Source organism: Lethenteron reissneri, chromosome 17 (genome assembly GCF_015708825.2).
Source record: "Lethenteron reissneri isolate LAM-NWPU_2019-01 chromosome 17, ASM1570882v1, whole genome shotgun sequence".
Lineage (NCBI taxonomy): Eukaryota > Metazoa > Chordata > Hyperoartia > Petromyzontiformes > Petromyzontidae > Lethenteron > Lethenteron reissneri.
Window position 1 is genome coordinate 12,771,056 of NC_083795.1, and position 25,343 is coordinate 12,796,398.

The 25,343-nt window shown below is 52.2% G+C and overlaps 1 protein-coding gene across 3 annotated transcripts in view; it reads left to right on the top strand.

Annotated features, from left to right (window-relative positions):
* Positions 1-25,343, top strand: part of LOC133343504 (heparan sulfate glucosamine 3-O-sulfotransferase 1-like) — an 83,015-nt gene that overhangs the window by 13,534 nt on the left and 44,138 nt on the right. Inside the window, exon 1 of one of the 3 annotated variants that reach the window (XM_061553167.1) lies at positions 11,133-11,154. The exons of the other annotated variants lie outside the window; for them this stretch is intronic. The gene's annotated coding sequence lies outside the window, so the exon portion shown is untranslated. Of the gene's footprint in view, positions 1-11,132; positions 11,155-25,343 lie in introns of those variants that run through there. 3 annotated transcript variants of the gene reach the window in all.

The following is a 25,343-nucleotide window of genomic DNA, read 5'->3' on the forward strand; positions in this document are numbered from 1 at the left end:
GGGCAACCCCTAGGTCAACTCAGCCTCAAACGAGTACCTGGTGTGGCGTGTAAACATCGCCACCAAGGAGACAAAGGCGGCCGGGCGTGGTACTGGCCACCCACCCCCTTGTGCGCCGTGCCGGCCTTCAGAGGTGATCGGTCACAGCACTTGCCCTAAAAGTCCGTTAAGGCTATACGGGGGCTCTTTGCCTTGTGTTTGTCCGTGTGTCTGGTATAATTACCCCCGCGGGCAACCACACGGCAACACTGTAGTGTGGTCTTGAGCAATGCCATGGGGGGGGAGGCTGACGTCAGTCAGCTGGCGTGCTCACGGCCACCAACAGTGGCAGACAGAGGCAATGGAATACAGGAGGCCCGGTGTCACCACGAGGGGTGGACAGTCTTCTACACGGGGGGGGGGGACGATTAACGTCACCGGAACAGGGAGTGGCCATTCCTCTCAATACAAGAATGAAGGGCGCGTGGGAGCGTGGCAGTGAGATGCGGGAAGTTGTGAGTCCCTCGGTTGTTGTGGGCTCGCATCCCCATCAACAACAGGCTAAGGGGTGGTGGTGGCTGTGGTGGTGGCTGCCCTCACCAAAGACGAACATCCGCGGTGGGACGCAGGCTAGGCTGATGAGTCAGATGCCTTCAATGACCTCCTCGTCCAGGTGTTGGCTAAAGTGGGCCCTCGGGATGTAGTCACCTTTATCGGGTGACTTTAATGCCCGAGTGCGAAAAGCTGCCACGTACACACACACTCACTTGAATCAGCGCCCTCGACGGTCACGGCGGATGCGTTTAGCAATCGTCAGTCGCATAGCTTCTACTCTCACTGGTGATGCCACGGGGTCTTTAACGTCGTGCCTGGGTGAGGTTCCATGCGAAGCGCTGCGACTGCTTACTCACGGCCCTGCTGTTCAAGGCGCTTCATGTAGCATGGTACGAGAAAGGTTGATATGGCAGGGGCGCGTAAGAGCTGAGGAGTGGGGTGACCGCGATAGAGGGGTGCGTCGGTGGTTACGAGAGGGTAGGGGAGGGGCCGGAATCAGTGGGAGGTAAGAGGTGCGAGTACTCACACTTGACCCCACCACACGAGGCCTACATTGCTCACTGTTCGGCAAGGCCGTAATTATAATATATATTGGGGGGGGGGGACATCCCCCCCAAATATTCAAATGTGCTAAAAATGTCCCCCCCAATATATTGCTATAAAAATGTTTTAAAATAATTGCTATGCTATGTAAATAAAAATAACAATTCGCTCAACCTTGGCCACAATATATGGACTTGTCTTCATGTAACAATGCATAGATTTATGTTCGTATGATTGTGGTTATGGTTGTACTTTATTCATCCCTAATTTCTGCCATTACATACAATGAAACAAGAAAAGGGAAAAAAATAAAAAAATAAACAGATAAATGTAATACAAAACACTATTAGACATTATTGTAAAAAATAAATAAAAAGTCCATCCCATGTGTTAGTGAATTTTAAAATATTTTAGGCAGGAAATTCGTTTTCTGGGGGGAGGGAACCCCCAGACCCGCTGGAAAATGTGCCCCCCCCCCCAATGTTGACTCCATGGCTACGGCCTTGCTGTTCGGTGACGACAGTGGCGTGGAGAAATTCAGAACTCGATACTCGACAGCACGACACCGGGGGGATGCGGTCGCCTGTCCTCTCGAATGACGCCACAGGGTCCCCAACATCCTGCCGAGATGAAGTTTACTAGCGCTGCCATGCGATTGCTCTCCCGCACACCTGCCCTCCCCTTGTTTCAGCTGCCCCGTCGGGACATGGAGTCGAACCGACGAACTCCGGATTGCAGGTCCACTTGTTGCTGACCATTGCACCGCTGTGGCAGCGTCCGCCAGATATCGTGTCTACCCACGCGCCCTTCACACCCCCACCCCGCATCATCAATCCCCGCGATGTAAAAGCGAAGTTCACAATCCCAGTCACCCATCATTGACCGTTTGCCGGCGAGCGAACTGCGTGTGCGGTATAGACCGGCCTAATGAGCCCTAGGAACCACTCTCTCGGATCGTACAACATGCGTCGGAGTTTGCTTTGCTTCTCCGTAGACGGTGTCCATGGATCTCCGGTGGGGTTGTCGGCTTGTACCGCGTGCTGTTTTGGTCGGCGGATCGCACCCGAATGGCGAAGAAACTCCCCCGCCCGTGGACGTCGAAGGATGAGCCCCGTCCCCTCCCCGCTTCGCTCGGGAGAAGTCGCTGCAGCAATAAGTGGGGAACTCCGCCTCTTGCATCTGTATAGGAGAGAATGTTAGCCCCCGCGCACACGTGGTTTCGTTATCTTTTATCCAGGTGCTCCGGTTTCCTCCCACGTGATACATAGAGGACCGCAGAGCGTGGGCGATTGTTGGTAGCGCCGCGCTCACCGCGTGACTGCTGCCTTCCCGCTCGTCCGTGGTTAGTGCTCGGGCCTCTGAGTCGATCTCTGCTTCTCTCTCTCTCTCTTCGAGACTGATTATCATGTCAGACGATGCTCTGCACTTGCATGGAGATTCTTCTTCTACTTCGGTTCGTGAAGAAGCTCCCTGCACGTGGAGCTACAGAGCACCACCGGCCGAACTCGTGTTCAGTAAAACGAGATGTCAAATCTCGGCGGGTGGCGATGTATCACGACTCACCACGCGAACCCCAAAGGAAAAACTCCCCCCCCCTCCTCCTCCACCCAAAAAACACTGAAAACGCGAACCGTGGAGTGAAAAAAATAATGGTCTGGCGATTTGCTGTAAGTGTGTGGTTAGGGTTATAGCTGGGGTTGGCTTCGTGTGGGAGGAGGCCAGATGACACGGATAAACTTTACCACGCGTGCGAGCAGATACCAACGGTCCGCACACGAGGGTTTGCGAATCCGCTCGCTGAACTTGCATCTCTCTTAGTCACCTCGCAGCCCAGCGAGGTTTTGGAGTTTCATTAAATCTCTGCGTGATCCACCAACCCTGGGCCGGCTGGCGTAACGTAGCCACGCCCGCGCGTGCCGCTTTATTCCACGTCTTCTTTTCCTCGTGCCAGGCTAGGTGCGCCGCCGCGACGCGACTTTCTCGGCGGAGCGCGCGTGCAGCTGGCCGTGATTCAGAGCGAAGGCGCCTGGGTCACGACCTCAGCTGTCTCGGCTGGTTTCAGAAGGAACCGTGAAGGTCAAGGGCTAGTGAGAGAGTCGAGGCGGCGTCAGGGAGTCGCGGGGGAGGGAGTTGTGGTGGGTGGTGGGTGGGGGGGACGAGGGGAGGGTAATCGGAGGGAGGCGAGAGTAGGGGTCGGCACTTATCTGGGCTTTCCGACGGGAGAAAGATTTATTGTATATTGTGGGTTTTGTTTGTGCTCATCTTCACCCAATTTATAATCCAATTGTGCTGCTATCACGTGCACGATATGATGTCATTCGAAGGCCCGTACGGGGCCAGGGTTCGCGAACCCACTTGCTGTACTGCCGTTTTTATGACCACCCCACAACCCAGCGCGTTCAGGGGGTTTGCCAAAAATCGCGATGCCATCCACCACCAATCCAATCGTTGTCACGTTGTTGAGGACGAAATGTCCATTCATGAATTGGATTACCATGTGTGTCGGGGAGCGACCTCTGTAAGAAGGCCTCGCGGAATGTTACTTCGATTGCCTCTCGTGCAACACGAGCGGCAGACGGTTCACCTGCGTTGCTCAAGAGCGCGTGTCGCGTCTCGCGGCGACGACGTGAATTCTCACGGCTGAAATGTAACCCAATTGATTGAAAGCACAAATGTGAATCGACGGTGGGGTTCGTTATTCGGCCATTGGTGACCGGAGTGGGACCATCATCAACTCGCGGAGTGATCGAGATGAGTGGATGTTGATTTGCCCGGCGAGAACTCACAAGCCTGGTGTGCCTGACACGGTGACATCAGCAGCAACTATGACATGTTTTTTTTTATATTTTACCAGATAAGGCCTCACTGAACTATATAGGTCTTTTTTCAGAAGATACCTCGCCGAAGTGGAGTATAATGTGGACATTTATAGCAGTGGCCAAATACTCTGAACGCGTGGGATGTTGATTCCAAATGTGGAGGAAAAACACCGGAGGACCCGGAGAAAAATCCACGCGACCACGGGGAGAGAGAGAGAGACACGCAAACTCCAAATATACAGCAGTAGGCGTCAAGGTAGTGATCGAACCCACGAACTCCTTCATACCAGGGGAAGGAGTTAACATCTCCTAGCCACGGTGGCACCCAACACAGCCATTATGGACCTGCCCATCTCTGAGCCACGATGCAGAGCCACCCCGGGGCCGCCTTTCTCGCGAGAGAGAATTTTAGACGCTCCTACCCGGCCCCCCGCGGTGCAAATCTCTCAAACGAAGCGTTGCGCGAATCCACATTAAATCTACTACCGTGTGTGAGCAAAAATAATGAGCTCGCGGACTTTCGGCGAGCAATCTAGCGGCCGGGGCGGCGCTGGCGGTGGTGGTTGCGGCGGTCGGAGGCGGTGGCGGTGGTGGAGGCGGTGGGGATGGTGGCGGTGGTGGAGGCGGTGGGGATGGTGGGGGGTGGTGGGGGCGGTGGGGGTGGTGGCGGTGGTGGTGATCGTTGCGTGAAATGGAACCATTTCCACGCAGCGTTCCCCACTGACACAGGCTCCGTGCGTGCGCGGCTCGTGTTAAATTTTCGGGCGTCTCTTGATTTATGGAACTCGTCTGTAATTGAATCCGATTCCCCGTGACGGCACCGAATTGGGACAGTGTCTGCGCGTTTGGGGGGGGGGGCAGGGGGCGGCGGGGGGGGGTGAATGTCTGGGGAGAGGAGTACAGATCTGAGAGGTCCCTAAACCCCGCCCCCCACGAGAGGAGGGCAGACCACCACCCGCTCCCAACCCCCCAGACAAACAAAGACAAAGATCCCCCGTATAGCCTTAACAGACTGCTGGGGCGAGTGCAGTTATCTAGCACCTATGAAGGCCGGCACGGCACACGATGGGGTGGGTGGCCAGAACCACGCCAGGCCTTTTTTGTCTCCCAAATGATGACGTTTCCATACTGCACCAAGTACTCATTTGACGCTGAGTCGACCTAGGGGAGGCCCAGTTCAGCTTCAAATAATCGTCCCTGGTGTTGGCCATGAGCGGGAATCGATCTCGGGTTCCCCGGGTTTGTAGCGCAGCGCGCTAACGGCGACATTGCCCCCAAACACACACATGAATGCGCACACACACATACTTACACAAGCCTGTGTGACCAGATCTCCCAGAATGAGCCCCATCTCGTCAGATCTCGCAAGCTAAGCAGGGCTGAGTTTGGAAAGTGCGAAGATGGGCCACCACTCGTAGCGCGTAATAAAAGTCTCCGTTGTCAGCACAAACCTTCGTTGTTCTGCACTAAGCTCGAACGTATACCAACCCTCCCGCTCTCTCTTCAACAGAGCAAGACAACGTTCCCTCGTATAACCGTCAACAGACTGCTGGGGCAAGTGCTGTGAGCGAACACCTATGAAGGTCGGCACGAGGGGATGGGTAGCCAGGCCGCCTTCGTCTCCCAAATGCTGATGTTTCCACACCGCACCAACTACTGATTTAAGGCTGAGCCGACCTAGGGGAGGAGGCCCAGGACCGGTTCAGATAATCGTCACTGGCGGAGGCCGTGAGCGAGAATCGAACTCGCGTCGCCGGGTTCGTAGCGCAGCGCACTAACTACTGCACCACAGCTCCCGACTCTCCACACACTCATTATAACAAACACACTCTAACACACACTTTACACTCTGACAAACACACTTAAACTAACACACTTACACTCGCCGACTTTAATGGCGCATTAGTGGGCCCCTGTTGCATTAAATATCCATGAGCTGCGATGTTGGATGAGGGAGGCTGCGTGCATCCTGTCCGGAAAGATGGGACGGGAGGTGGGGCAGAGGTGGGGAGGGTGCAAGGTTGAGAGCGGAGGAGGGGGGGGGCGAGGTTTGTGGGCGAGGGGGACGGGGGGATGGATTCATCCAGCAGTGGATCGTTACATCTCAGTCTTGCTAAGCTTCCATCCTTTTCCTGTTCCCGCGAGCTAATTTCGCCGCTCCATCTCCGCGTCGGCGGTGGTTACATTCTCTCCTTCGACCGTCACTCCGTCGTTAGTCTCGACAGCGACCGCGCGCGCACGAGGTAGACACGCACGCGCACGCGGCTCCGACACGCACACGCGGTGCACGGCGCGCACACAACGGGCACGCGCGCGTGGCCGCGACAACGACGTCGCTCAGTTGGCCAGCGATGAGAGCCGGCCCGCCTGCCTCTGAGAGCCGCGCCACGCTTCGAGGTGCGCCGCTCCAACGGATGACGACGCGAATGGGGAGCGGGGAGTGGGGGGGGAGGATGTGGGGTCAGGGTAGAGATGTGTGGGGGAGTTAGGAGGGAGGGGTGGGGGTGAGAAGGGAGGGGTCTGGGGTTATGGTGGATGGGTGGGGGGTTATGGTGGAGGGGTGGGGGGTTATGGTGGAGGGGTGGGGGGTTAGGGTGGAGGGGTGGGGGGTTATGGTGGAGGGGTGAGTGTTCAGGAGGGCGGGGTGGGGGCTTCGAAGAGAGGGGCGCTTTTGGGGTTAGAGGGGAGGGGCTATCGCCCCAAGCTTCATTCGCGCTCCGCTCGCTGCTCTGACCTTGGCAGCCACTCACCGTGAATGTAGCGCACGTGGGAGAATGAAGGAACAAATTAATTAATAAAAGCGATTGAATGAATCAATGAGCGACCGAAGAAAGGAAGGAATGTGACGATTAATGAACAGACCAATGCACATGCGAATGAATGGTCGCGCAAATCAGTTATTAATTTATTAATTAATTAAAGGGATTTTATGGAATTACCGAATGAATAAAGACATTAATTAATTGACCAATCGACCACTGAACAAACGAATGCCGAACCGAATGAATAAATGCCCGAATTAATTAACGAATTACAAAAAAAAGTGGCGAATTAAAGTGAGCTGAAATTAATGACCCAATAACCGAGCTAATGAACAAATAAATGAACGAGTGGATAATGAAACGCACGAACAATCCAATGAGGCCATAGCGAGTAAATTAACGCATTCACGAACTCACCGTGAGTCCGTTAATGCGTTAATGCATTTACGGACTCCGAACCGAGTGAATACGATGTCTATCAGTCAATCCGTCCACCCATAACCCATGATACATTAACAACAATTTATCTTTCTCTCTCTGCGCTGAAGCAGGGCCATTGCCCGAAACGTTGTCATTGACAGTAGCCAGTGCGGCCTGCGATGACACCGACACACAACATCAGCGCTACTCCGTGTGCTTTTTCCAGTGCGGTATTGGGGGTACGTGTGTGGGTTGGTGGCGTCGTTCTTGGGTAGCGGTAGTGTAGCGGTTAGCGCGCAGCAATACGAACCCGGCCACCCGAGTTCGATTCCCGCTCACGGCCGACACCAGCGGCGATTATTTGAACCGGTCCTGGGCCTCCACTAGCTCGAGTCAGCCTCAAATGAGTACCTGGTGCGGTGTGTAATTATCGCCACTGGGGAGACAAAGGCGGCCGGGCGTGGCACTGGCCACCCACCCCCATCGTGTGCCGTGCCGGCCTTCATCGGTGCTACTCGCTAACGCAATGGGGGGGGGGGCGGGGGGGGTGTCATTGCGTCTTACTCTAACGCCGCCGTATTGCTGTTGTGCTTGTTTTTGGGGGCCGGTGGAAAGTGGGGGGGGGGGGCTGTGGCGGGAGGAGGGGGGGGGGGCGATGTGTCAGTGGAGCGACGCTGACTGGGCCAGCTCCCGACATCTGTCACGCGGTGGAGTTCTAATGAGACACTCACAGCCCCCCAAGGCCGCCTTGCGACCCGAGTGGCAGCATTATTTTTTCATTGCCAATGTGTTGTCCAAAGCTGTTGTCGTTGGTGTGGAGGGAGTGGGTGGTAGTGGGGGACAGAGTGGTATGGGGGGAGGGGGCGACAATGTGAGCAGTGGGGGGGGGGGGGTCCTACCATCGTTCTACCAGAACAGCAGAGGTTATTTCTCCGCCAGCCTTGGCAGATGCATTGTGTCATCTGTGAGTGTGTGCGCGCGCGCGCGCATGCCCAAGCAGCTTTTGTTCAGCCGGATAGAAGGGATGGAGCGATGTGGTACATGGAGGGTGTGGAGCTGAGTGGACTTGCCGATGACAGGTGCCAGCGGTGTCAAGATCGACCTCCATGGAGGAGGTTCGTGAAGGACGCTACTGGACAGTTGGAGGCAGTCGTCTTCCAGCAACAACCGAGGGCAGAGTGACGACGCTCACAACAACGAGCGGAGCGCTGGGCGGCTAAAACGTAGAGAGTAGGCAGGGTGGGGAGCACAGGTGGTGAATCTGCCACCAATCTCAGTCAGTCAACCCATGCCACCTGCTGGGTCTGTTCCGTGACTTCCTGCCAGTGGGCCCTCGACACTTCACGTGGCCATTGCACCAAGCATTGCACAAGGGCTGTGGTGACGTCACCGTCACTGACAACAACAACAACAACGGTTGTTGTCGTTGTCTCAGGGGAACGATATTGTCGTGGTGAGCGCACAGTGCCGAGTTCCATTAACAATTACTATCACAGATACAAGTGGCGAATTTTTGTATCGGTCCTGGGCCTCCCCTACGTCGACTCAGCATTAGAAATTAGTAGCTGGTGCAGATGTGCAAACGTGGCTACTCGGGAAAAAATGTATGTATTACGTTTAACTTCTTTCGCACCGTACAAAGCTAACCGTGCTAACCGGAAGTGTGGAAAGGTGGACGGCCGTGGTGCTGGCCACCCACCCCGTCGTGTGCCGTGCCGGCCTTCATAGATGCTCGTGAACAGCACTTGCCTCACCAGTCGATTTAGGCTATAGGGTGGATCTTAGTTTGTGTCTTTGTGTTCGGGTGTGTGTGGGTGGGGGGAAGTCTTAAACGTTAAACCCGATCCAGTAGTGCAACGACCAGCGAATTGACTGCGGACTCACGCTGTCACAAGCGCGACAATGCACCCACTTCTAAATGGAGTTTTCATTCCGCCCTCCCTTAGACGTGGATCACTGACGCGGCCTCTGCATTGTGCCCCTTGCGAGGCGTTCCCAGACCGAGTAACGTGGGGTTCCCCTTACATCATGTGAATTGGAACCGTGCCACAAAGCATAAACACGAGCATCTGTGTCGGTTGTTGTCGTGGCGAAAAGGTGTGGGGAGGGGTCACGTGAGGTACACGGTAGGTTTTTGTTTGTGTGTTGGGAGATTTTGTGACCGGGAGTTGAGTGATCAGGGGTGCCACGATCATCGTGGGCGGCAGGGGTGGGGGGTTTGACCACCGGGAGTGAAACGATAGGGGCATCCAAGCGTCGCTCGATATTTTTCCAGAACGCTGATAGGCTGGGATCATCAGCGTAAGGCACTACCACTAGAGTGCAATGTACCTCTATCCATCATAATAACAATCCTGTATTATTGTACCTTCTTCATCGGACATCAATATTATTGGACCACATATTCCTGTTGTTAGGCTTATTTTACGCAGAAAAGCCTCACCGAGTCTCACGACTCGTTTTCAGGAGGGTCCTGCCAAGTGTTCACAGTAGGGGGCGATGTTGCTGCTGTTGTGTGTGTGTAACCACACACAACGAAAAACGGGCGCGGCACGGGCTAGAGAAGAGATGGAGTGATGTGGTACAGGAGGATGTGGAGCTGAGTGGACTTGCCGATGACTGGTACCAGCGGTGTCAAGATCGGCCTCTGTGGAGGAGGCTCGTGAAGGACGCTACTGGGCAGTTGGAGGCAGTCGCCCTCCAACAACAACTGAGGGCGGAGGAGCGACGCTCACAACAACGAGCGGAGCGCCGGGTGGCTAAAGCACAGCGAGTTGGCACAGTAGGGGACACAGGTGGTGCATCAGCCAGTTTTCACGTGGCCTCAAGGTGCACATAGCCTGGAAAAAGCGTCGTGGTGACGTCACCACCAATTATTGGCGAATGGTGGTTGTTGTGTAACCACTCATTGAGTCATTTGCGGGAACAGGGATTCCTCTACTTACGAACACTCGACTCACGAACTTTCAGAGATACGAACAAACCTGTCCATATGTCCAGTTCCCTGTTCGGACCGAGAGTCGTAATTTCGATTGCCGGAAAGAGATGGTGGTGGTGGCATCTACATCTACAGAACATGAAGAACCAGTAGCATCTGCATCTACAGGAGATTATACAACTTTTGAAGCCAATCCCCGTGTTTAGTCTACATGCCGTACAACACGTTTGTAATCGACAGGAGTAAAGTTGGAGTTACGAACAAATCGACTTACGAGCATACCTCTGGAACCTAACTCGTTCGTAAACAGAGAAGTCCCCGTAATTGTGTTTTCCCATCTTTGGTACGTTGTGGCCAATGCCAATTACACTCTGAGTTTTTGTTGTTGTTGTTTACTCTGGGAGGGAACCGGATAACCTGGCTTCTGTTGTTAAGACCTCCCCTGTCCAGTAGCGTAACGAGCGTGGGACCAGAGGGTGCCTTGGCCGCCCACCTGATGGTCAAAGCTGCGAGTCGGGGCCCCCTTTGACAGCTGCTATGAGAACAGTAAAAATAAACGTCTTCAAAGCGGAGCGCCCTTACACGTTAGATGGTGTCCCTTTCAATCTGACATCGGGAAGAGCAACCCATCTGTTTACAGGTCTGAGCCAGTGGTGGGAACTCCACGTTCCTATACATGTGTTGAGGAACCCTTTAGCACAGGGCTGTGTAACACTTTCCTTGTTTAACAGCTGACTATGAATTATGAATATGAATTATGGCGGGCAGTCACCCGTTAGTTTGACGCTAAACTCTTCGAGACCGTGATCGTAATGATGTGATTAGGCCCCTTCCCTTCCTTCCCCTCGCCCCTCCACTCCTTTCCGTCCCTCCCTACCCTTTCGTGACCCCTGAGCAACTCTCTATCACTGTGACTCATTCCTCAGCCCTTGTAGCACGCCCATATCAACTACATCATTCCATTCTGTCATCGTTGTGTAAGCTACAACGAACGCCCTTGAGTCAAGGCGCCCTATATATGTGAATTCGATTAGATTGTGCTTTTTGTGTGTGTCCCTCCAGCAGTGATATTCTCTCGGGGACCTTGTTGTATGTAGAACAGCTGCACCGGAATCAACGGCGGAGCCAGGATTTTCAGGTAGGGGGGGCAACCCCTCCAGCAATGAAAAATGATAGAGGAGTTGTTAGTAAGGACTTGTCCCTTGCTTTTTATTCGACGCGTGTGCGGCGATGGCGCAGCCATCGATCGAGGGTCGATTTCGAACCGTGTGTGATCGGCATCGCGCTCGCAAAAGATATACCTTCAGGGAAGTTGTGTAAGCTGTAGACGCAACTGCGCACAATTCTGTGAGTCACTTAAAACTGCTTTGCCGTTACTTATTGCCAATTATGGACTCAGACGATTGTCATATCATCTCATCGAGTCCCTGGTACATAATAATATGCTACACAGTGGCAGTGGGGGTCGCAAAATGCCGATTTATTTCTAATAAACCCCAATGATCCGATCGAAATTAGAGATTTCGATCGGATCATTGGGGGGGGCACGTGCCACCCCACCCCCGCCCCCCTCCACTGGCTCCGCCAGTGACCGGAATGACACCGAGAAAGAAATAAAGGAACGAAACTACAAATCGAGAGAGGAGATCCACTCCCTCCAATGCGATTCACAAATTATGTGATGACGCTGCTGCGATGGCAATGATGCACAAGCATTCGTCAATAAGAGTTCCCCCCAAAAAATATATATCATGGGCGACGTTTCGGACAATGGACCTTCTTCATAGCAGAGATGTGAAGAAGGCCCATTGGCCAAAAACGTCTTCCTATAGAGTATATACGGTACAGTAATATCCCGGTTTAGGTCGGGGATGTATGTATGTTGAACTTCTTTCGCACCGTACGTAGTCAACCCGCTAATCTGATGTGCGGGGAAGGACAGCAAACTAAACACAAAAAAGTAGTTCTAAAGAAATGAGTTATCAATCGAGATGATTTAAAAGTGCATAGCTCCAGTAGCTTCCTAACAACGGAAGCCAGAGCGTTCCAGGTGGACGCAGAAGCGCATCTGAAAGCGCCGCGCGATGCGGTGCCTGCCTGTGTTAGATGGCCATTAGCTGCTGCTGCGAGGATGGCCGGAGTTGGCGTGACGGTTCATGCTCCTTGACGAGACGCGTTCCTCAAAGGTGCGACGACGCATATCGAAACTACGTCAGTCGAAGCGATTCGAGGGGGTTAGTAGCAGGCGGCGGCGATGGCTGAGACGCGACGTAGAACGAGAAAGGTCCGGACGATGCCGTCAGCGACGCGAGTGCGCGAGGTTGAGGCGACGCACAACGGGTCGTGGTGTTCGAAATGAAGTGACGACGGAATGTGCGTCGATGGGGCTCTTTCTGTGCTGCTATTCACAGCGACACGGGGGGAGGGGGGGGACATCTTATGATAACGCCACTGAAAATTTAGTAAAAAATTCACCCTCTCAGATTCGCTGACATCACAGTCATTTTGCACAACACAATTGGTAATGAACTTACAAGCAAATTATTAAATAACTTCACAAAGAAATCTGCAAAGTGGGGCTCTAGATAACAAATATATTAATCACGAACAAAGCTCTGCCTATATGGCAACGTAACGTGTTAATCAACGTCATTCGCTTCGCAGCCCTGGGTGTAGCTGCTCATATTATTTAGAATATAATTGTATTGGTTAGCTATTGTACCATCCCCTGCACAAAGATCGCCGCGCCCAACAGGACACGTGTTTCACACGTGGAACGAAGGTACGGATTCGAGATTTGGCATTGAGTTCAGGGTTCTGGGGTTCGCACACCACGTGTGCTGTATTCACCGATACGCTCATACAAAGTGACTCAAGTCCCCGCCGTAGAATGTGGAATTTGCACCTCCGGCTCGGGGACAATCACGAGGTGTGCACATAAACAGGCGATGTATTTGTACAAGCACACAACAGCACTCGTCCCCAACAGTCCTGCCGAGGCGAGGGCGTGTAATGTCCGTCTGTCTCTCCGTAGGTGACACGCGTAGCTTGTCTGGCGGTCACGCTCGCGTTTGATCCCTGATGTGAGCGCGCGCTGTTAAGGGTGACCCCGGTTAATCCGCTTTGCGCCTCGCGACCCCCACCCCCCCCCCCAAATTGCTGGTGGCCACGCGGGGGAGGGGTCGATTTCTCAAAGCCAGGAGGTCGCATTCCTTCCTCCCCGTTCGCGCATTCCTCCTCACCCCTTTGAGCGCGACGCAGGTGCAAAAGTAATATCGCCACCGTCTGTGCAAACAGCGAGCAACTCGACACACTGGCCAATCACACTGCGGCCTTCGAGATAAAAGAATAGGCGACGTTTCGGGCATTGGCCCCTTCTGAACAACGCACGTCAAAGAGGCCTCTGTGTGATGCACCCCGCTCACTGACCCACGCACCCAGCCACGTGGGGGCTATGCGACGATGTGGCACGTGGGTTAAGAGATCATGGCCGCAGTCGCACAGAGTGCCTTTGATTTTCCAAAATGTATCGCTGTTAGAATCCTAGCCGCACTAATCGGGTCCTAGAGGGGAATGGTTTTTTTTTCTTTCCACCTTGGAAACACTGCAATTTGTTATTTTCCACGCGGCTCAAGCTGACGTCACTCAAGTAGTTCCAAGCAACACGGTCAGTGCACACACATACGTCACGTGATCAGAGTTTAGCGTCAAACTAACGGGTGGCTGCCTGCCATAATTCATAATTCATATTCATAATTCATAGTCAGATGTAAGCAGGGAAAGTGTTACACAGCCCTGTGCTAAAGGGTTCATCAACACATGTATAGGAACGTGGAGTTCCCACCACCAGCCCAGACCTGTAAACAGATGGGTTGCTCTTCCCGATGTCAGATTGAAAGGGACACCACTAAGTGGTTGATAATTGTAAGTGACTTTCAAGTGCCATCTATAATTTCACCTTCTGGCAGCTCGTCGACACGGTTTACACGTAAGCAGTGGGCGTGATTGAATTTGTTTTTATATTTACCAGCCTTGTGGATTAAACGCTGAGTCAGGCAGCTCAGTGGGTGGGGGGGGGGGGGGGACTCAGCCCCTATCATTCATGTGGGGTCAATAGATAAGTTCAACTCGATAGGGAAGTCCACAGTGGTTGCCCCATGGTTAGATCCGCGCCTACCTGTCATAGGAATGTGGAATTTCCACCGCTCGCTTTGCAGGGATGTAAGCAGGTGATGAGCACCAATGCCTCAATGCTCATTGGACAGGTCATTAGTTTGACTCTACTTGTGGGTAAAAAGGCTCTGTTATGGATATTAAACGAAACGAAAATTACTATTCAACTATTTTTATTTTACCAGGTAGAGCCCACTTAGCTAAATATATCTTTTTCACAAGCGCCCTGGCCACAAATGAAAGCAGAACTTCGTGCCTTATCATGTGGACATGTATAGCAGCCACATACTCGAAAAGCATGTTTCTAAATGTGCAGGGAAAGACCCGGAGGTTCCGGAGAAAAATCCATTTGACCACGAGGAGAACGCGCAAACTCCGAATATACAGGTGTCAGGTCGGGATCGAACCCACAACCTCCTGTATACCAGGCGAGGTTGTTAACACCTTGTCACCGCGGCATTCCAATTGACTCTGTGAATAAATTGAATTACTACTTGGAAATATTAATTTAACCACGCATATACACTGGAAAATAAAATATACAATTCTGCTTTGATTAATACATGCACTCGTGTACAGGTGCGTTCATGAGCATCGAGGTGAGAGGGTTCGTGACACCGCAAGGACTGTGAACGATGACGGGAGGCGTGGGGAGGCCTTCATCCAGCAGTCGACAGATCACAGCTCAAGACGATAATGTCTGCTTGTTTCATTTGGTGGCAATGCTACATAGCTAATGGAGACCGTAATTGAGGGAATTCACTTAAAATAACAATAATTCGAGTCTTAATGTAATGTATCCTGGAAAAGCCTTGCCAAGTGTAACAGACTTTTTTCAAAAGTGTCCAGTTCTATTGAAGTAGTGGCTTGTGTGTGTGTGTAAGGGGGAGGGAGGTACATAACCCAACGTGCGTATTTGGTTACAACCCTAAAGGTCCGCACAGATGTGAGTGTCATTCCTCCCGTCTCTTGACCACCTCGCAGTTCCGGCAGATTCGTAGATTTGTGAGCTCCCAGATCCCCGTGTGACCTTTCAACTCCTTGCCTCCTAAGAGCCACGGGAAGGGCGAGCGTGCGGCACCCGTCAGATCAACTTCTCCGCGCGTGCCGCCGCGGATGAATCAGAGTCAGAATATGTATACTGGAGGAATCCGATGATCTATAAAGTTCTTTTTCACACATGTCCCCCCCCCCCCCCACATCCCACATCTCACCGCTCCCCGTGCCGGGCACAAACATTGAGACGCCCCGTGATTTGCACGCTTCCTGGGTCTCACTCGTATAACTTTTTAATAAAACCTGCCATCTCTCCCACTCTCCTCCTCACTCTTCTTCGCTCTCGGAGAGAATGAGGTCAGGGCGTATAGCACCTGAGCCGCCCAACAAAAGGGCTGTCGTTGGAAAACATCAATTTCCGAGCGCGCAAGGCCTCTCGGGAAACGCTGTCGTCGTAATCCTGTCCCGGAGCGTCAGAACAAATGTCTCGGCAGGCGCGCGGGTTTATTATATATATGGAGAGGTTTCTCAAACTTTATTTCCTGACGACCCAGCAACGTGCGGGTTCCCAAACTCACCGATGCTGTGGATTGTCGTCCTTCCGTAAAAATTGGCTTTTTTTTGGGCGGGAGGGGGAAGAACAGGGGGTGGTGGAGTGGTGGCACAGCTGTTACGGCGCTTCTTGCGCGACGAGCCTGGCGATCCGAGATCGATTTCTCGCCCACCGTTAACCATCGCTCGGCGGAGCGATATATCTGACACTACTCCCAAGGCCCCCTTTTCACTGACCCGTATTGACCAGCGCGGTGAAGTATGGTCAAACAGCCCCAATGACTGACACGGTTGCGGCAGATTTGCTCATTCATTCAGCGGTGGATTATATCATCACCATCATAGGCCGTGGTTAATCCACTGCTAGATGAAGGCATCACCCCCCCCACACACACACACAAGCCGCCGTAAGCTTCCACGCTCATGCGACGTACGTGTATAAATTGAGGGCAGCTGTCATTAAAGCTGCTACCGCCGCGGCAATTAAACTGCGCGCCGTGTTGAACGGGGCCCTGCAGAACGCTCGTGGAGGGTTTCTTGTCTCGAGCAATCAGGCGACGCGGGCAGCAGTTGTTGAAGAGGCCACAGTTGGGGCTCAGGAGACCCAGAAAGTTCAAACCGCTCCAGGGTGTTTTGGTGCTTAAACAACAAATGCTGCTGCTGCTCAAACAAATTCGCTCCAGACGATCTCCCTCGGCCGATGGAACTGCAGTTTTATTTCGTGGGGTTTTCGCTCAATCTCCACGGCGGACGGTTTCTGTCGGACGCAATCCAAAAAAAATCCATCACTTTTGTCGTCCAATCTGCCCTATAACTCAAACCCCACGGGAAAAATCAAAAATAAAATCGACTCGATCCTCCACCTCCTCCCCAGATTGGTCAGAGACGTCGATTTGTCCTCAAGTTCAAGGCGAGCGATCTAAACTAAACTAAACTATTTTCTTTTATTTTATCAGGTAAGGCCCACTGAGCTGTATAGCTATTTTTGAGAAGCGACCTATCACAAATGATAGCTCAACGAAGTGGCTTATCATATGGAGGTGTATAGCAGCCAAATACTTTGAACGCATGTTTCTAAATGTGGAGGGGGAAACCGGAGGACCCGGAGAAAAATCCACGTGGCCGCGGGGAGAGAGACACGCAAACTCCAAATGTACAGCAGCAGGCGTAAGGGTCGGGATCGAACCCACTCTCTCATGCATACCAGACGAGGTAGTTAACATCTCCTAGCCACCGGCTGGTGTGACGCAAGTCACACTTTGACATCGCGATAAGAGTGCACAGCGATGATTACGAGCAGGGACGAGCAGTGGTGAACACCAAGACACATGTAGACGACGGTGTTTTACTCCTCTATATGGGTCCGCTGTTTGAATTGCTCGGCCACAATAATTTTGTGGCTTGTCTTTTTTGCGTCTCCATGGGTCACAATGGGTCTCTATGTATCTCTGTGAGTCTATTGATCTCTATCGCTTTCTATGTATCTCGATGAGTATATTGATCTCTATTGGTATCTATGTATCTCTATGAGTCTATTGATCTCTATGAGTCTCTATGTATGTCTATGAGTCTATGGATCTCTATGAGTCTCTATGTATCTCTATGAGTCTATTGATCTCTATTGTTTTCTACGTATCTCGATTAGTCTATTGATCTCTATGGGTTACTATGTATCTCTATGAGTCTATGTATCTCTATGGGTCTCTGTGTATCTCTGTGTGTCTATGGATCTCTATGAGTCTCTATGTATCTCTATGAGTCTCTTTATCTCTATGAGTCTCTATGTATGTCTATGAGTCTATGGATCTCTATGAGTCTCTATGTATCTCTATGAGTCTTGATCTCTATGAGTCCCTATGTATGTCTATGAGTCTATGTATTTTTATGGGTCCGTATGTATCTATATGAGTCTATGGATCTCTATGAGTCTCTATGTATCTCTATGAGTCTTGATCTTTATGAGTCCCTATGTATGTCTATAAGTCTATGTATTTCTATGCGTCCGTATGTATCTATATGAGTCTATGGATCTCTATGAGTCTCTATGTATCTCTATGAGTCTATGTATCTCTATGGGTCTCTGTGTATCTCTGTGTGTCTATGGATCTCTATGGGTCACTTTTTGCCTCCGCACAAAGTACGCTGAAGATCGGCTTTGTGGTTAAACCGTCACCCACGACCCACTCCCGAAATACCTTGGCGTAGTGCTCGATCGAAGTCTCACTTTCAGGCACACACATTGAGCAGTTGAGCAGCAAGATGAAAACCCGCACGAACATTATTCACAAACTGTCGGGAACTAGTTGGGGCTGTGATGCGCAAACACTCCGGGACCGCCACACTCGCCCTCGTGTATCCGACGGGAGAGCGTTGCTCACCTATGTGGGGGGGACGCAGCGCTCACACTCGCGTTATCGACTCACAACTGAACATCGCGATGCGTGGCCATCTCAGGCACGCTGAAGTCGACGCCGACCGCGTGGCTCGCGGTTCTCACCGCGGCCGTCCGGGAGTTCCAAAACATTCTCGTTCACTCCCCGCACCTTCCGACACATCGGGACATGAACCCAGCGCCGCCTGTTCGCCTAACATCACGCAACCCTTTCTGGATCACAGCAGCCTCACTCCACGCCACGAATACAAATGAAATCGAGAGATGGAAGCAAGTGTGGACTGTTGTCAACGTCAAAAATAAACATCTCGTACAGCGGACCCGACCGTCGACCCTCCCGGTTTCAACCTTCCCCGTCGCCAATGGTCGACCGTTAACTAAATCAGGACCGGGCAGTGCCGGTTTATCCCAGTAGCACAAGTGTAGTAGCTACATATACTACGGGCCCCGCGCTTTCAAGGGCCCCGCGATAAATGCTTTCAAGCTAGACTTGAAGCTTTCGTGACTGCAAGGAATCATATTCTTAGGTGTTTTCGGTAAAGTCACGTAGGTAAAACATCAAAATTAATAAAATAATAAAATAAAATAAAGATCACGACGTTTCGGAGGCAACACAAGTCTCCGTCATCAGATTAGCTGCATCAAGTGATGCATCAAGTGATGCAGCTAATCTGGCTGTGACTGTCCCACCTGATGACAGAGACTTGTGTTGCCTCCGAAACGTCGTGATCTTTATTTTATTTTATTATTTTATTAATTTTGATGTTTTACCTACGTGACTTTACCGAAAACACCTAAGAATATGCTTTCAAGCTATCAATTCCGGTTCAGTGATTCTGCACTTGCTCTATTACCATAGTACTATACCGCCTTCAACTTTTGTGAACGACTGGGTGATTAAAGTTAGCGATTTGTCGTATTATCTGGCTGTATAGCAGATGAAAAAATACAATTACTTTACTATGCAAGTAAAAAAATAGTGTTTTAATATTTACGTGGTTTTTTTCAATTTAGGGCCCCTTTATAACAACATATGCTACAGGCCCGCACGAGCTTAATCCGTAAGTGGGACCGGGCATGGCCGATGTGGCCACCTGATGCACAAATGGCATATCAAAGATTCGGCGGACTGCGATTGCGGCCACCAAACCCAAACGATCGACCGCGCATCGTAAACAGCTGCTGCTGCCTTCAGCAGCTGTTTACGATGCCGATATCCACTCTGAACAGACAATTGAGTGGATAACACATCTAAAATTGCATCTTTAATCTGCTGCTGTGAATCCATACGAAAGAAGAAGAAGTTTGGGTCACTGTTGGCTTACTCTGTGGTTCATAGTTCGGGCCGTATGGCCCACAGTCACACTACTGTGGCTTGTGTCTTTTAAATTTACATTCATGAAGGAGATATGTGGATCTTCCTGTTGGTGGATGTTCTGATGATGCCGTTGGCGGTTCCACCAGCGTCTTCGATGAGGAGGAGCAATGTCAAAGCAAGGAGGTGCGATGTCTGAGTTTGTACATATGCTGAACTTCTTTCGCACCATACGTGGGCCAACCATGCTAATCGGAGGTGCGGGGGAAGGACAACAAACTCAACACAAATTTATTTCTAAAAAAAATTAGTTTTTTCTGTCTAGATTTAAAAGTGCATTGCTCCAGAGGCTTCCTAATATTGGCAGGAAGAGCGTTCCAGACGGCCGCAGAAAGCGCATCTGAAAGCGCGCGATGCGGTGACCGTCGAGCGCTTTCAGATGCGCTTCCTGCTGCCGTCTGGAACCTGCACAGATTTAAATAACTCATTCAAACTGAGAAGGAAATTAAGTGGTGCTTTGGTGGCAACGCGCGGCTGGAAGGGATGACGATGCGAGACTAACGACGGCGTGGGCAAGGCTCAGGGACGGAAGGAGTCCGCTGGCGAGCGGGTGGAGCGGTGGATTGCAGCGTCGCAGGATCGTGAGAGATGTCGACGACTTGGGGGGAAGGTTTTGACATCGGGCGGTGGATTGACCGCGACTGGCGATGACGCCGAGTAGTCCTGCACGCTGCTCGCGTTCCGTTGGACGCTCCCCGCTCGTTGCTGCCTCGTGCAGGCGGACGAGCGGGCGGGCGGGCGGGTGCCTTGAGCTATGATAAATATTTGCGTTTTTCACAGATGGTGAGTATCCTGAGCGCGGAGGGCGGGGGGCGCGCATGGTGGGTGGGTGAGGGGGGCAGGAGTGCGTCTCTTGTGGCTGCCCTCCTCCCCCCCGCAACCACCACAACTACAACCCCATCAACACCCGCCCACCGTGCCCCCTCCCTCACCCCTTACCCCCCGCCTGAAGCCTGAACAGGGGCTCCTGCCAAGCACGTGACCGTCATTAAAGTGCTCCCTTAATTAGGGCATAGGGCTCACACGAACGCAGACAAAGATCACCCTGGGGGCCTCCACGGGCTGTTGGGGCAAGTGCCGTTAGCGAGCATCTTTGAAGGCCAACGTAGTGCAGGATGGAGTGGTGCGGCTCGTACCGTGCCCGGCCGCCTTTGTATCCCCAGGGGTGATGTTTACTCATCGCTGCAGGTGCTCGTTTGAGGCCGAGTCGACCGAGAGGAGGCCCAGGACCGGTTCAGATTTTTCTTCTTTCATATCGCATTGTGAAAATCAACAGTTTTTTTTCTCTTAATGATCGTCGTAAATTCATGCAAAGGTTCCTCATCCAGTCCAATGATGTGGTTGATGCAGCGTGGAGTTCAGCGACACCGCCAGGATGTGCATGGATGAAGCATTCATCGGCGATGCGCTCGACGGTTTGGACTTCTCCACAGTCGCAGTCGGGCGATTCCTGTGATCTTCCATTCATGGAATGTGCACGGCACATCTGCCGTGTCGTGTTCGAGCGCGGTTCAGCGTGGTCCACAGCCGTCGCCGAAGAGAGAATCTCGGTACTTCCACCGTCGGATCGCGAACGATGCTGTTGTTTGCCACGTCCATCGCCGCCCACGATGGAGACCACCGAGTGGCGGTGTTTTTAATTTCGGCTGCTAGAGCGGAGGCGATTATCCCGAACGGTTTCCTGGATGTTAGCCTTGGGCGTTGGGGGTTCCTTTAGATCTTGATGAGTGAAGTTCGTCATTATCTTGTTGTTGTAATCCCGTGTCGTCGCATCATCGCGTCGGATGTTGGGTGGAACGATATTCGCCAGCACAGGAAGCCACGGGAGTGGAGTAGAACGTAGAGAACCGCTGATGATACGAAGCGCCTTGTTCATTTCGGCGTCGACAAGATTCGTGTGAGAGCTTGCACCCCACACCAGGGCACAGTGTACTCCGCAGTGGAGTTCAGATAATGGTCAGTGATGGTGGTGGCCGTGAATGGGAATGGAACTCGGGTTATGGGGTTCGTAGCGTAGGGCGCTAAACACCACACTACCGCTCCCCACACGCAATTACGATGCTTCCGTATAGCCTCAACAGCCTGGTGGGGCAGGCGGTGTCAGCGAGCGCCTATTAAGGCCGGCAGCGAATTTCGGAAAACACATTCCCACTTTTGTTTAACCTTTGTGATAGAAGCGATGGATGGCGCAAGGGCACCTCGACCCAGCGATAGCGTGATGATCAAAGTGTGGCGGATGGAAGGGGTGGGTTGTCCCCCCACCCCCACTCACCACAACTCCCCAATTCCCCCGACAAACAAAGGGCGCTTTGTCCACACGGCAGCCGCATCAGCCGGACGGCCACTGAGAATTTACTCATCGCCACTCGCTCCTTTCGTGATGGGAATATGGGCTCGTGACGTGGAGGGACGAGACTGCGCGCGTCTCTGCGTGTGGTCCTGGGCCTCCCCTAGGTCTAATCGGCATCGAATGAGTACCTGGTGCAGCGTGTTCACATCGCCGCTTCGGAGTCTAAAGTGGCCGGGCGTGGTGCTGCCTGCTCGCCCTCTTCGTGCGCCTCACCGGACTTCATAGGCCGCCGCTCGCTAACACCACTTGCCCCAACAGTCTGAGGATGTACGGGGCTTCTTTGTCTTTTGGAGTGGCGGTGAGACGTGAGCGATGTTCCCCAAAGGCACAGGGACGGGAGGGAGAGAGGCGGTGTTGTTGTCGTGGTGGTGATAGAGAAGAGCGGTGGCGCAGTGATCAGCGAACTGCGCTACGAACCCGGCGGCCCGAGTTTAATTCCCGCTCAAGGCAGTATCGGTGATGGATATCTAAACCGGTCCTGGGCCTCCCCTAGGTTGACTCAGCCTTAAATGAATACCTTGTGCGTTGTGCGAAGTGTAAATAACGGCACTGGGGAGACATGTTCGACGTTTCATTCCACGTGCTGGAATTGTCTTGTAGAGATGTTGGTGTTGGGGTCGGGGGGGGGGGAATACCGCCCTCTCCCCGCCTTCCCCTCTTCACCTGAGAACTTGGTTCCATCCTTTCCACACCTGCTCACCCCTGCTCGTGTCCCTGGGTGGTTTCACCCGGGGTCCCTGAGTCCCTGAGTGACGGGAGCCTCTGCCTATCGGGGGCCCTGGGGGTGGGGTGAGGGGCGGTGTGGGGGGGGGGTAGTGGCGACGCAACGGATGTGCGCGTCTAATTGGTCACTTGCGCCACTGTGACGTCATCGCGCGATGGTCCGAGGCATCATTTAACGAAATAACTCGGACGGGTAATTACGATTGAGAAATAATAATAATAATTATGATGATGTCGCCTAGCAGTGGAGTGGCAGTACATCCTGTGAGATAAAATGAGACCAGCCACATGAGTTCGATTCCCGGCCGCTACTAACAACGGCGGCGAGTGATGTTTTTCGTTGCCGTTCCATCACGAGTCTCATCCATCAGCCGTCGTGATGCGACCTGACCCCCCCCCTTCCCTCCTCCCCCCTCCACCTTGATTATTTTAACGGTCAACATGTAATATTCAATGGATTACCGTCACTACTGTTATTATGTCACAATTATTCAGAATTCAAACGACATTCATGAGCATTTTTTTTTACTCGTGGCGTTAAATGAATTCCATAGCACATGAATCGTGACTGTGCACCATTGCAGCAGCAGGAGCAGCTCCAGATATATACTCTGTTGGTGAAACGGCTGCAAGATCGCTGGGCGCGCGGTGTGAGTGAGACCAGGACCTCCGAGTCACTTTTCGTCCTATTTATTTTTTGCTATAAAACCGCACCGATGTCTCGATCACCGTGAAATCGCGGTGTTGGTGGTAGCCCAGCGATGAATTCGTTTCACCGGCTCGCGACGGTGAACTAAATTATCAAAATATATTTTTTTATTTTACCAGGTAAGGCCCACTGAGCAATGCAGCTCTATTTCGGAAGCGAACCTGGCGATCACAAATGAAATCTCAACGAAGTCGCTTGTCACGTGGACATTCATAGCAGCAGCCAAATACTCTAAACCAGCGGTTCTTCACGTGGGGCAAACGCACCCCCCCTCCCCTGGGGGTACCAGATTCCATTTCTGAGAACCAAAGCGATGCAGGCTGCAGTCAATGTTAAGAGCCGCTGCTCTCAACGTGTGGCGTTGATTCTAAATGTGGAGGGGAAAATCGGAGAACCCGGAAAAAAATCCACGCGACCACGGGGAGAGAGACACGCAAACTCAAAATATACAGCAGCAGGCGTCAGGGTCGGTATCGAAGCCACGACCTCCTTCGGCTCCCTACAGCGGACGTCGCTCTTGAAAGAAGATCGTTTATTTATTTTTTGCCACAAGATTTTATTTTTGTTTTGCTACAACTCAACGCGAGCTCGGTGTAAGGCGCCCATCACAAATCGGAGGGGAGGGAAGATTTTCCCTTTCAAAAAAAATCTATGTTTTGGTTTGTTTATTGGCACGTGGGATTCGTTTTCATAGCTTGTTTTCTCGCTCTAATTAAAACAACATTTTTATTAAATACACCGAGGCTGCTTGCGGGATTTGCGGACCATCTTAAATAAATAAGTAATTTGCGATCGTCTGTTTGCCAATTACTTTGATTTATATAATTTTAAAAATGTTCGGCCAATGTCAATCAGCCTCGAAGTCTTCTGGCGCAATTGTTTCCTCGCCACCATTTGTTGAACCAGCAGCAGAAAAAAACTCTGGACGGGTTTCAACTTTCTCGGTCTGCATCAGCAAAAGGTGACACATTCAACACGTGTTGTTCGGGAAGGTTCGTTAACTAATAGACCAATCATGTCGCGCCTCCCATTAGCACGGTTGGCCACGTATGGTGCGAAAGAAGTTCAACATACATACATGCATGCCATTTCAATTCATTGTTGTTTGAGCCAGGCCCCATTGGTTAAAGGACACAGGTCAATTTGACCTTTAGTTTGATTCCTATGGCACGGCTAACATCAGTGGCGAGTGACATCTGAAACCGCTGCTGCCCCCCTCCACCACCATTTCACCGGCGTGGTGAAGTTTGGGCAATGACCCCCACGACTCGCACCGATTGGGGAGGCCCTCATCCAGCAGTGGATTGACAAAGGACTGCACGTGTGGACTGTGCACTGCTATTGCTGGTGATGCTGGTGCTGATGGTGATGATGCTGCCTCTGTTGGTGATGATGCTGATGGTGCTCATGATAATGATGGTGCTGCTGTTGCTGCTGATGATGATGCTGGTGATAATGCTGCCTCTGCTGGTGATGATGCTGATGCTGCTCATGATAATGATGGTGCTGCTGCTGCCGGTGATGCTGGTGATGATGCTGATGCTGCTCATGATGGTACTGCCACTGTTGCTGCCACTGCCCGTGACGATGCTGGTGCTGATGCTACTGATGATGATGGTGGTGCACTCGCTGCTGGTGTTGCTGCCGCTGCTGATGATTCTGCTGATGATGCTGATGCTTGCACGCTCCAACACGCCGCCTCCAGGGCCTTGGGGAAAAGCGTGACGCGTCCGTTCTCCAGAAAGAAAAAATATATATATATAATAATAATAAAATAATTGCAATTACATATTTAATTAAATAAAATCCTGGACGTCTGGAGCGGCTCGGCCCCTTGATTGGTCTCCCTGGGAGCCCCGGTGACGCAAAACGTGTGAGGGAGGGGTTGGGGGAGGTTGGATGATGGTGGTGAGGATGGTGATGCAGGTGAGGTTACTCCCTGCCTAGGGTAGCGGTGATGCCAGATATGGGGTTTGAGGGCTGTGTGTCACCTGTACCTGGCCCAGTGGACAGCGTTCAGAGCCTGTGCCCCCCCCCCCCTTCACCCTCTCCACCTG